This window comes from Pelodiscus sinensis, chromosome 18 (assembly GCF_052426305.1).
Source record: "Pelodiscus sinensis isolate ZL-2025 chromosome 18, ASM5242630v1, whole genome shotgun sequence".
NCBI lineage: Eukaryota > Metazoa > Chordata > Testudines > Trionychidae > Pelodiscus > Pelodiscus sinensis.
The window spans coordinates 9,271,837-9,282,366 of NC_143069.1; the positions used below are offsets into that span (position 1 = coordinate 9,271,837).

The 10,530-nt window shown below is 49.5% G+C and overlaps 1 protein-coding gene across 1 annotated transcript in view; it reads right to left on the reverse strand.

Annotated features, from left to right (window-relative positions):
* The window catches only part of LOC102450868 (butyrophilin subfamily 2 member A2-like), a 55,551-nt gene extending 49,750 nt beyond the window's left edge, over positions 1 to 5,801 (reverse strand). Inside the window, exon 1 of the mRNA XM_089769976.1 lies at positions 5,754 to 5,801. The gene's annotated coding sequence lies outside the window, so the exon portion shown is untranslated. The remainder of the gene's footprint in view (positions 1 to 5,753) is intronic.
* Positions 5,802 to 10,530: the final 4,729 nt, after the last annotated feature.

Consider the following 10,530-nt stretch of genomic DNA (forward strand, 5'->3'; position numbering starts at 1 on the left):
ACAGATGAAGAGAAGGGCTACTAGGATGATGAGAGGAATGGAAAACCTGGGTTCCAACAAGAGACTCGAGCAACTTGTCTTGTTTTACCTAGTCAAAAGAAGGTTGAGGAGAGAGGAGATGGCTTTCTATAAACACGGCAAAGGGATAAACACCAGGGAAGGAGAGGAGTTATTCAAGTTAAGCATCAATGCTGACAATAGAGGAAATGGCTGCAAACTGGCCATTAAGATGTTGGGGCTTGAAAACAGATGAAGATTTTTAAACAGAGAAGTGGCCTTTTGGGAACGCTGCCCCAAAGAGATTTTAAGAGTGAGCCTGTTAAGTTTGTGGAGGACAAAGTATGTTGAAATTGCCTACAATGTCATGTGACCAGTCTACAACTGGTAGTAGCAAGTATCCCTAATGGTCTCATGTGGGACACTACATAGGTAGGGATCTGAGTTAACACAGAGGGTTCATACCCATAAGTCAAACTGGATCTGTTTGTCCTTCTTTTGCAGCAAAGGGCACAGGTCAAAAGCACATTTAAATTAGAGACAATGGTGGCTTCTCCTTAACTTAAAGACTTTCAGTAGTCAGTAACTCGGAGGTTAGGGGTCTGTTACAGGAGTTGGGGGAGGGTGGGGATGAGGTGCCAGGCCTATGATGTTCAGGACCTCAGACAAGATGATCACAGTGGTCCTTTCTGGCCTTAAATTCTGTGCGTCTGCACATTTTGGCATTTCGTTCCCAACACTGCAAGTGGCATCTCTTGCCGACCATCCTGGGGGTTAGAGGTGATCCCCTCCTGCCCCCAGCAGTGCCTTTCCTGTTGTCCTCTCACCATAAACACCCCTCTTACTCCAGGAACGGCAGCCTCCTCTTCCAGAGTTGCCCCTCCAGCTGGGTCACCATATGTGTCTTCCCCTTCTGGAGAAGGTGTAATCAAGTCTTTCCAGAAGCCTCAGGCTGTCTGCTGTCTTTTGCCATGCCCATAGGGGCTAGTTGGGGAACCCAGGCTCTCGCTCTACTCTAGGATCCAATCTAGGGACTCTCCACTCAGCAATTCATGGTTTTCCTGCCCCAGCTCTCACTGCTCCTTCCCTGGACTGCTTCTTGAAGCTCCAGGCCCCCTCCTTGTTCTGGGTGTAGCAAGTCCAACCCCTCCTCCCTCTACCCAGGGAGTGGCTGCCCTTTCCAGCAGCCCTTCGACATTGCCAGCTTCTTGGCTTTATAGGCCCCACCTGTTCCTGCTCCACTAAGCCTCCTTGTTCTCAATTCCCTGCTCTCTGGCTCTCCCTCTGAATGCATCATGTGGCTCAAACAGGCAGACCTGGCCACCTTAACCCCTTCCAATCCTGTGTGCAGTGGACACTCCCCCACTGAACCAACCTTAACTTGGGCAGCCCCCTGATTTCTGAGCACATACCCATCCCATCTCAGTTCTTTCTCCATCTAGTACCAAGATCACATAGAGAGCTTTATGACTCAGCTACGGAAATCAAATTTATTGTTGTCATTATTTATCAGAAACAGCAGGGGATCCTGCCTTTGGATCTCGGAAGCCCGGATTTAGTCTCCACACCCAGCCTTAGTGAGGGAAACATTATTGGGCATGATATGGGAAGCTGAAGTTCTGTGGAGTCCTGAAGCAGAGAGTGGCCTTTCTACAGTGGGGATGAGTACGTAACCCATGCTGAAAAAGCATGGCTGTCTGTCCCCGCCTAGGGACTCCTGTGTGTTTCTAGGATAATAGCCTGCTAATGATTCTTAACCCGCCAAGTTGTCCCTTGTGCAACTATAGCCTGTGCTTTCAAATCTGGAAGTTCTAAGTTCACTTCCCTCAAGGGACTTTGTTATACTTAGTAGCCATTTTGCATGAAATAAAATGAAATTGTCAGCAAATGTGAAGCTGGCATTTAAATGTGAAGTTAAATACTTCAAGCAATTATACGAATATTCAGCTCAATCTTTTGCATTCATTCAAACCACAAAATATGCCAAACATATACCCAGAAGTAAATCATTCTACCTGCATTGTGTTGCTGAGTTATTTATGCTTTTGGTTTTGTAACAAATCTAAGAGCTTTAGATTAGCAAATATTGAAAGGAATTTTAAAGCATTAGTTTATCTATGAATGTCTTACAACCTACACACCCATATTGATTTACTGCAAAATGGTTTGTGCAAACAGTTTTAGCCACAGACCAGACGTTTAGCTTTCATGTTCACTAATAGTATTGTGCCGTCACAGAGAATTTACTTATGAATTCTTAGTAACTGGACAATTGACATTCTGACCCATTCACATTTTTTATATTAATATAAAAGAGGGAATTAGTAAGGGTAGGTCTACACTGCAAGCTTCTTTTGGAATCAGCTATTCCAGAAAATATCTTCCTGAAAAGCTTATTTCAAAATACAGCATCCACACTACAGGGAAGACTCAAATTTAGTCTGAGGCAGGCTCTCCTAATGTGGACACACTATCTCAATTTAGAGCCCTAGAAGGCAGTGGGGAAAATAACTTTAGAATGGCCCTAGTGAGGAACTATTTTGACATAGCAGCAGTGGAGTGTCCACACACACCCTCTTCCAAAAAAGCTTTTCGGAAGAAGCATTATTCCTCATGGAATTAGGTTTACCAATGTCAGAAAAAGCCCTCTGTTATTTCAATTTTCTTTCAAAAGAACACAATTGTGATGTGGATGTTAGCATTCTTTTGCTAGAATAACGGCTGTTATTCCAAAAAAACGGTGCAGTGTAAATTCACCCAAAGATGCAAAATAATCCAAAAAACCTGACAATAATGGGAAGCTTCAATGACTCGCAGAAGGATGTCCAGACTCACAAATGGCCAGAAGGACAGTTTAGACACACAATTTCTCAGCATTTTAAAGGATTGCTTCTTAGATCAGTTAGGTTTAGAGCAGTGATTTTCAAGGTGGGCTGAAGGCCCATTTTGTCAAAGCCACTAACATGCCTGCACTTCTTTGTTTACATAAAGGGTCCTAGTCACAGAGTCTCACAGTTCCCATTGGCTCCAGTTCACCATTTCCAGTCGTCAATCAATGCAGAGTAACCCACAGTGAAAGGAAAATTTTAAACCAAGGCTACGTCTATACTACAAGACTCCTGCGTAAGAGCAAATGCAAATGGAATGCTCATTTACATATATCATGTGTTTTTTGAAGAAGAACGACTCTTGCGCAAAAGGTGGGTTTTGCTCAAAACCCTTTTGTGCAAAAACCTCTTACACAAAAGAGAAAGGAAGAGGAAATGCAAATGAGAGTGTGACATATGCAAATGCTCTTCTGCAAGAGGCTTGTCGTATAGATGTAGCCCAAGTGAAGAAGGGTCTGTGTTACCTTGGAAGTGTATGTTATGAAATGTCATAGCTTAAGAGTTTGTATGTGGAATTTTATGATGGATAATGACCAAAAAGGAATGTATGGCAGTGGCTGCAAAGACACACAGAGGAAGGGAATCCGGAATGGAAACTCCACCAAGGTGGATTGTTTGGAATTTGTGGGGGGTTAATATGAAGGTTACCAGGTGACCCTTGAAGATAGAGGAAGCAGAATCATGGGATGAGGGGAGCAGGAAGCTAGAAAATGATAAGGAAGAAAAGCTCTACCAGGCTTTTTTTCAAATTTGGTTTCCTATAGGAGTAAGTCCGGCTCTGTACTGAAAATTGATGTTAACCCAGTTGCATTGCTCAGGGGTCTGAGCAATCCATACCCCTGAGCGATGTCATTAAGCCACCCTAATCCCCAGTGTAGACAGGTGATGGAAGAATTCTTCTACCGACCTAGCTATCGTCTCTGTTGGAGATGGATTTACTATGCCCTTTGGAGCTGTGCCACTCTGGCATTTCAAGTGTAAACCTGCCTCTGCGAAGCAGAAGTTTTATTGCCGGCTATTGTTAGGGCTATGTTATGTTTATTCTGGTTAATTAAAAACTTAAAGGGTCAAAGGTATAGGAGGGTATGAATGATCTATGAAGATTAGATGCTGATGTTCTTTTCTCAGTGTCTCTTAACACAAGCACGATGAGGTAATCAATGCATTTAAAAAGGTGACTGTTCTGAATTTGGGAATTTTGTTGGTGTTTTGCAGTAATACTGTGTGTGCCTCAGTTTCCCTGCATGCTGCTTGTTTACTGAGGTGCTGGCAGAGGGAGTTTGTTATAGAAGGGGACCTGGTGTGATCACACCTAGCAGCCAGGGTCCTAGACAATGGCCTAGAGATGGGGAACTCTAGTGATGGGTGACCTGGTCACCAGGAGAGCTAACTCATCTTAGAAATCACCCGGATCTGGTGAATTGGATGACTAAGGGCTGAGGAGAGAGGACCCCAGTGACCTGGCAGCTAGTTCCAGCCAGTGGGAACAAAGGATGTAAGAAGAAGAGCCCAGGCAACTTGTTTAACTAGGATCAACGACAAAGGACAGGGGGAGATGATACAGGATGACCTGCTAGAAGGAGGGGGCTGCTGAACTGGAGAGAGAAAGCAGCTGGGCTCCCCCTGGGTGCAGGAAAGAACTAGATGCGTTGTGCTAAGCCTGGGAGCCCAGAGAGTTTCTTGTTCTCGGTTCAGATGTTCAATAAACCCTTCTGCTCTACGCTGGCTGAGCGTTGCTGCAGGCTGGAGTTCAGGGTGGCATTATTCCCTCTGTAAGTGGATCCTCACAGGCCCAGAGCGAGTGGCCTCCCTGTGGGGGCCACCACAAGCGACTTGTGTTTTGAAGGCTCAGTGATGTGGTTCCAGGAGGTTGGCTGAACCCCCAAGAAAGAGTGGACCCCTGAGAAGGGATGTTGCAATGACAAGGTTTCCTTCCAGGAATGGAGCTGGGAGAAAGCCTGAGGGCCGTGAATCCATGACAGTGACTAATTGAAAAGCGATGAACCATAATAGTTTTTTGCAAAACAAACAATTAACTTTAGAACTCAGCGCGATGGGAAGAGATTGGGACCAACATCTCAGCAAGAATAGGAAAGGGATTGGGCACTTCAAGGAGTGGGGAGATGTGGCTCTGGCCTGTGAGGGGGAACAGAAAGGAACCAGCACTTAGACTCCCCAAAGAGAAGGGAGACCTTCTCCACCCTTGCCAGAGCAGGAGGGGGCTCCCAGGAATTCAGGCAATTGGCCCCTTAGCTTACTACTGTCAGGCCAGTCTGAGCCTCCCCCCTGCAGGCCAAAACCCTGGGCCCCAGCCTGGAGTCCCTTCTAGTACCCCAAATCCCTCATCCCTCAGAACCCACCCCCACCACCGACAGAGTCCTCATCTACTCTCACCGCCCAACCCTGGAGCGCCTTCTGCATTCTGAAACCCTTATTGTTGGCCTCACCCTATATCCTGGGGAGATTCCGGGGGGGGGGGGGGGGGAGGCATAAGAGTGAATCTGCCCATGCCCACCTTCCTCTATGATTAACCTCCCCTGTCTCTGCCCTCTTCTGAATCGTGTTCCCCAAGGGACTCTCCCAAACCCGTGATCCCCCATCTAACCCCTGGCCTGGTCTACTCCAGAGACTTGCTTATTTGTTTGCTGCTGCCTGGGGGCTGCCATTCTAAGCACAGCTCTGCCCCCAGCAGTCCCCTCCTGTACCTCCCGGCAGCTGTTCCCTTTCTGCCCCTCAAGCAGCTGCCTCCCCTTACCGACAGCACCCCTCTCCCCACAGCAGCTACTCCTTTCCCTCCCCTCTCAGCAGCTGCTCCCATTTGCTCCCCATGGGGTCCTGCCCAGCCCTTCCCTCCTCCAGTCCCAGTACCTGGCAGCAGCAGTGGAGGTGCAGGGGTCAGGCAGCCTTTCCACTGTCTTTCTCATGCAGGCTGTGTGAGCAAAGTGCAGCTTCTGGCTGCTGACTCCTTGCCCTGACTCCTCCCTCTCCTGGCAGCTGGGGTGCCTGTGCCACGTTGCCTGTGCTTCCAGCATGTAGCCAGATCATAAATGAAGTAAGAACCTCATGAGCAAGATCTCCTATAAAATGTGCTACATCTACACCTCAGGCTTTTTGCGCAAGAAGCTTTTAGTGGAAGAAATCTTCCACAAAAACGTGTCCACACTACAAAAGCTCACTGCAAAGCCATGTGCTTTTGTGCAAGAGAGTGACCACACTCATTGCACACTCTCTTACATATAAAACCACCTGGAACTGGTTCTAGCTGGGCTTTAGGTCACCAGTTGCTCTTGACTGCTGTTGCCGGAGCCCTGTAGAGACATGCATTTAAAGGGACCCCCACCCTACCCCCACCCCAAACAAACGCTTCTCTGTTTCTGTTGCCTGCTTACGGACCTCTGTTGAGGGACAGCAAAGCATCAGCAGTGCCTGCTGTGGTTGCCTTGTGCTGTTTAGGGACACTACAGCTTTTTCCTGTTGAGTTCTATGGAGCCAGAGCTGCCCCAAGGCAGGCGCCAGCCCCACATGGCCAAGCTGCAGTTCCTGCAGCATTTTCTTCCAGCTGCCTACATGTCCATGCTGGACGTGGACTTGGAACTCCTCCTCGTCACCCTCTGTGTGACTGCAGCTGCTCCTCTCTGGCTGCCACACTCCACCCTACACAGAAGGTTCCAGTTCAGACGGGTGGGACTGGCTGGTCATGGAGCTGTGGGACAACCAGCAGTAGCTAAAAAACTTTTCACATGCACAAGGTCACCTTCCTCAGCTCTGTGCCTGGCTTGCACCTGCCCTCCAGAGATGTGCAGACATCCAGACAGCTACCAGTTGGTGGCCAACCAGTTTGGGGTGGGGAAGTTCCTGTCAGGCCCCTGCTTATGCAGATGAGGAGCTTGTGGGCTGCAGTCCTTGCTGGGGTAGGGGGGAGAGAAGGTATAGGATAAAGGGGGACCCTTCGGAATGGGGGTCTGAGGACTGTAGGGGGTGGAATGGGGGTGGGGGAAAAGCCTTGGCCCAGAGGGCTTGTTCCATCCTTCCCTCATACAGACCTGCTGCTCGGTGGTGGGGGCACAGGCTCATAGGGGGTGGCTCCTGGGAGGTTGGGGAGGCAGAGGAGGAGAGGGGTATGGGCACTTCCCAAGGGCTCATGCAATCCCTCTCTCATTCTCTGTTTTGTGTATTTCTTTGTCTCCTCCTGCAGGTCGTCAGGGACATCAACTCCCTGCTGCTGCAGAGAGTCATCCGTCTTAAGATCCTGGATGCAGCCATGTCTGGATTTGCTGCCCTGGGGTTCCCTAACCACAGGGGAGCCATCGACTGCATGCACATCCCCATCCAGGCCCCAGACAATCAAGCAGCCCAGTTTATCAACCAAAAGTTCTACTTTTTTGTACTCCTGCAGGCCTTGGAAGACCACCAGGACCACTTTACAAACATTTATGTGAGTTGGTCGGGCAGGGCACACGATGCCTAAGTTTTTAGGAAGTCCAGCCTGTGTGCCAGGTTGGAGGCAGGCACCTTTTTCCCCTTCCGGGACTTTGTGGTGGGTGAGCACAACATGCCAGTGTGATTAGTGGGGGATGCGGCATACCCACTCATGCCTTAGCTGATGAAGCCCTTCACTGGCCACCTTGATCTCAGCAAGGACCTTTTCAATGTTTGCCTCAATCAAGTGAGGATGCAGGTGGAGTGTGCCTTTGGGCTCCTTAAGGCATGGTTCTCCTGCCTCCTCACCCACCTGGACATCGGGGAGCACAATATCCCTGAGGTGGTGGCAGCATGCTGTGTCCTCCACAATCTTGAGGAGCACAAGAGGGACGCCTTCCTCCCAGGGTAGGGGGCAGACACCAGCCACAAGGGCTGTGCGTTTGAGATCCCAGGGTGGCACCAGGGGGGGCATATAGGGAAACAATCTGTCAACTCCTTTCAAGAATTGCTTAACCATGGCATTAGCAAACACGGACCTTTGAACCTCCCCATGCTGAACTGGTTGCCCACAGACCGGTAACTGTCCGGTGTGGAGAGCGTCTAGATGGCGATGGCAACCTGCTTCTCCGGGGGGCTGATGGGTCACATCTGGGTGTCCTGTCATCGGAGGGCAGGGGCGAGTCAGGTACACAGCTCCAGGAATGTTTCCTTCCCCGTGTGGAAGTTTTGGAGCCACTGCTGGTCACCCCACCACTCCATCAACAGCCGGTCCCACCAGTCTGAACTGGTGTCCAGCCACTAGAAGCCCTGCTCCACTGTGGGGTGTGGTTGCAAGGGCTTTGCTCCCACACATAAGCAGAGGTTCTCAATGATCAGCTCAGGATCGAGCTCATGCAGGGCTATGAAGGCAGCCTACAGAAACTGCAGTATGGGGCCATTACATGTCCAGATGCAGCTCCAGCTCCAGCTCCATAGTAGGGAGTTCTGTGCTGTCCTGAAGCAGGGCAACAAAGCACACAGAGGAAAAGCTTTGCTGTCCCTCAGAGAGGCAGGCAAGCAAGTGTAAGGGGACTGTTAGCCTCTTACTAAAACTCAGGGGGAGTTTTTGGTTGGCCAGCTCCCAGTACCAAAAGGGGAACGGTCCATGAGAAATCAGGGCCTTGAGACTGACAGTCCCCAGGGACAATGGGAAGAGGCTAACGCTCCAGGCCAGCCCAATAGACTGGTTGGACAGGCCAATGTGGGAATTAGAAGGCCAGGTCCCACCCTCCGTGGGAGCTGGGATTTTCTGGGTCTGAATCAAAAGGGTAGAGAGGTAAGATAAGTAGCAAGGGGTCCAGGCTGTGCTGAGGAACAGACCTGCAGTGACCAGAGCCAAAGGGGTCAGAGAAGCAACACAAGGAGCTGGAGGCTGGCAAAACAGCATAGTCTGGAGCTGGGTGTGGTGAGCAGCTGGGACCAGCAAAGGGGGGAAAAGAAGCTCTGGGCAGGCAGACACCATCAGCCAAGAGGCCCTGCAGGCCAGACTTGGAGAGGGATTGTAATTCCAATTTGGAGAAGGACCATGCCACCTAGAGCCTGAAGTTGTGTGGTCACTGCCAGAGCAAGTGTGTGCAGACTGCAGCCCCCCTGCAGCACAGCCAGGGTCTGAGAGAGCGCCCTGGGATCTATAAGGAGAAGACCGTGAACTGTCCTTACACTCTGCAGACTGCTGTTTGTGATGTCCCCATGCTACAGAGCGGGGCTGAGTGTTCTCTTTTAATCTTTCTTATTTTTTCCTTATTCTTTTCTTTTTAATCACGTGGGCTGTGTCTAGACTGGCAAGTTTTTCCGCAAAAGCAGCTGCTTTTGTGGAAAAACTTGCCAGCTGTCTACATTGGCCGCCTGAATTTCCGCAAGAGCACTGACTTTCTACTGTCTGAAATCAGTGCTTCTTGCAGAAATGCTATGCTGCTCCTATTCAGGCAAAAGTCCCTTTTGTGCAAAGCTTTTGCGCAACAGGGCCAGTGTAGACAGCAGAGATTTGTTTTGTGCAAAAAAGCCCCGATCGCGAAAATGGTGATCGGGGCTTTTTTGCGCAAAAGTGCGTCTAGATTGGCACAGACGCTTTTCCGCAAAAAGTGCTTTTTCTCCGTTAAAAGCATTTGCGGAAAATCCTAAGCATTTGCCAATCTAGAGGTAGCTGTGCTGTTTAATAAATTGTATTCACTGTGAACTGTACGTAGTAATCACTGGGTCAGGAAAGCATGCAGTGTGAAGAGAGCACCCTGGAGAGGGGACACCCTAGCCCCTGCCCTAAATGACTACAAGGTCAGGGATTCAGCCCCAGAAAACCTAGGCCCAGTCTTGTTGGGATTTCGAGAACTCTGCTACTCAGGAGAGTAGAAGGGGAGCCCTAAAGGTCAGGGAGGCCTTTGGGTAAAAGAAGTGGGAGCGGGGACTCAGATCCTTTCACTGGGGTAGTATAGAAGCCAGGAAAGTTCCCCACAATAGCAGGACCATTCCCCCGCTTACACAAGCAGAAGAACCTGACAAACAGCTGTCCAGGGGGATCCCTTTAAGAACACATCTCAGCTAACCTTAGGCAGCAGCTCAAGAAAGCAACTGCTGACCTGATGCCCTGCCTGAACTGGTTCCAGGTGGCCTTAAATGTGAGCTAGCCAATCCGTGTGGATGCTATCTTTCAAAATAGCAAATTGCTATTTTGTTGCGCGTTTTGTGTATAGACGCACTATTTTGAAATAAGCTGTTCTGGAAGAGCTCTTGCGGAAAAGCTTATTCTGAAAGAAGCTTACAGTGTAGACGTAGCCATGGTCACTTTTACAAATGGAACTTAGGGGCCTGTAAATGAGTCCATTCACCACTATGCTCCCCTTGATGGCAGGGCAGGGCATCCCAGCACTGTTGCTGGACTAACACCCCTGCTGACAATTGTTGCAGCCTTGTGGCCATTTCTTGCCAGATAACTTGGGGCTCTGACCTGGTCACCATATTTAGTCCACCCCCTTCCAGGGTCACAAGTCTCTAAACTAAAAGTCAAACCATATTTAACAGAAACAATTTCTTCTGCCCTCTCTGAGACAACTACTCAATCTGTCTCAGCCACCTCCTTCCTGCAATTGGTGAGCCTTTCTACAGGCTTGTATGCCCCCCCCCCTTCCTTGGGGCCAAGAGGGGATCCACTCCCACTCTCAAGGACAGGTTCTGGCCCCTGTACTAAACA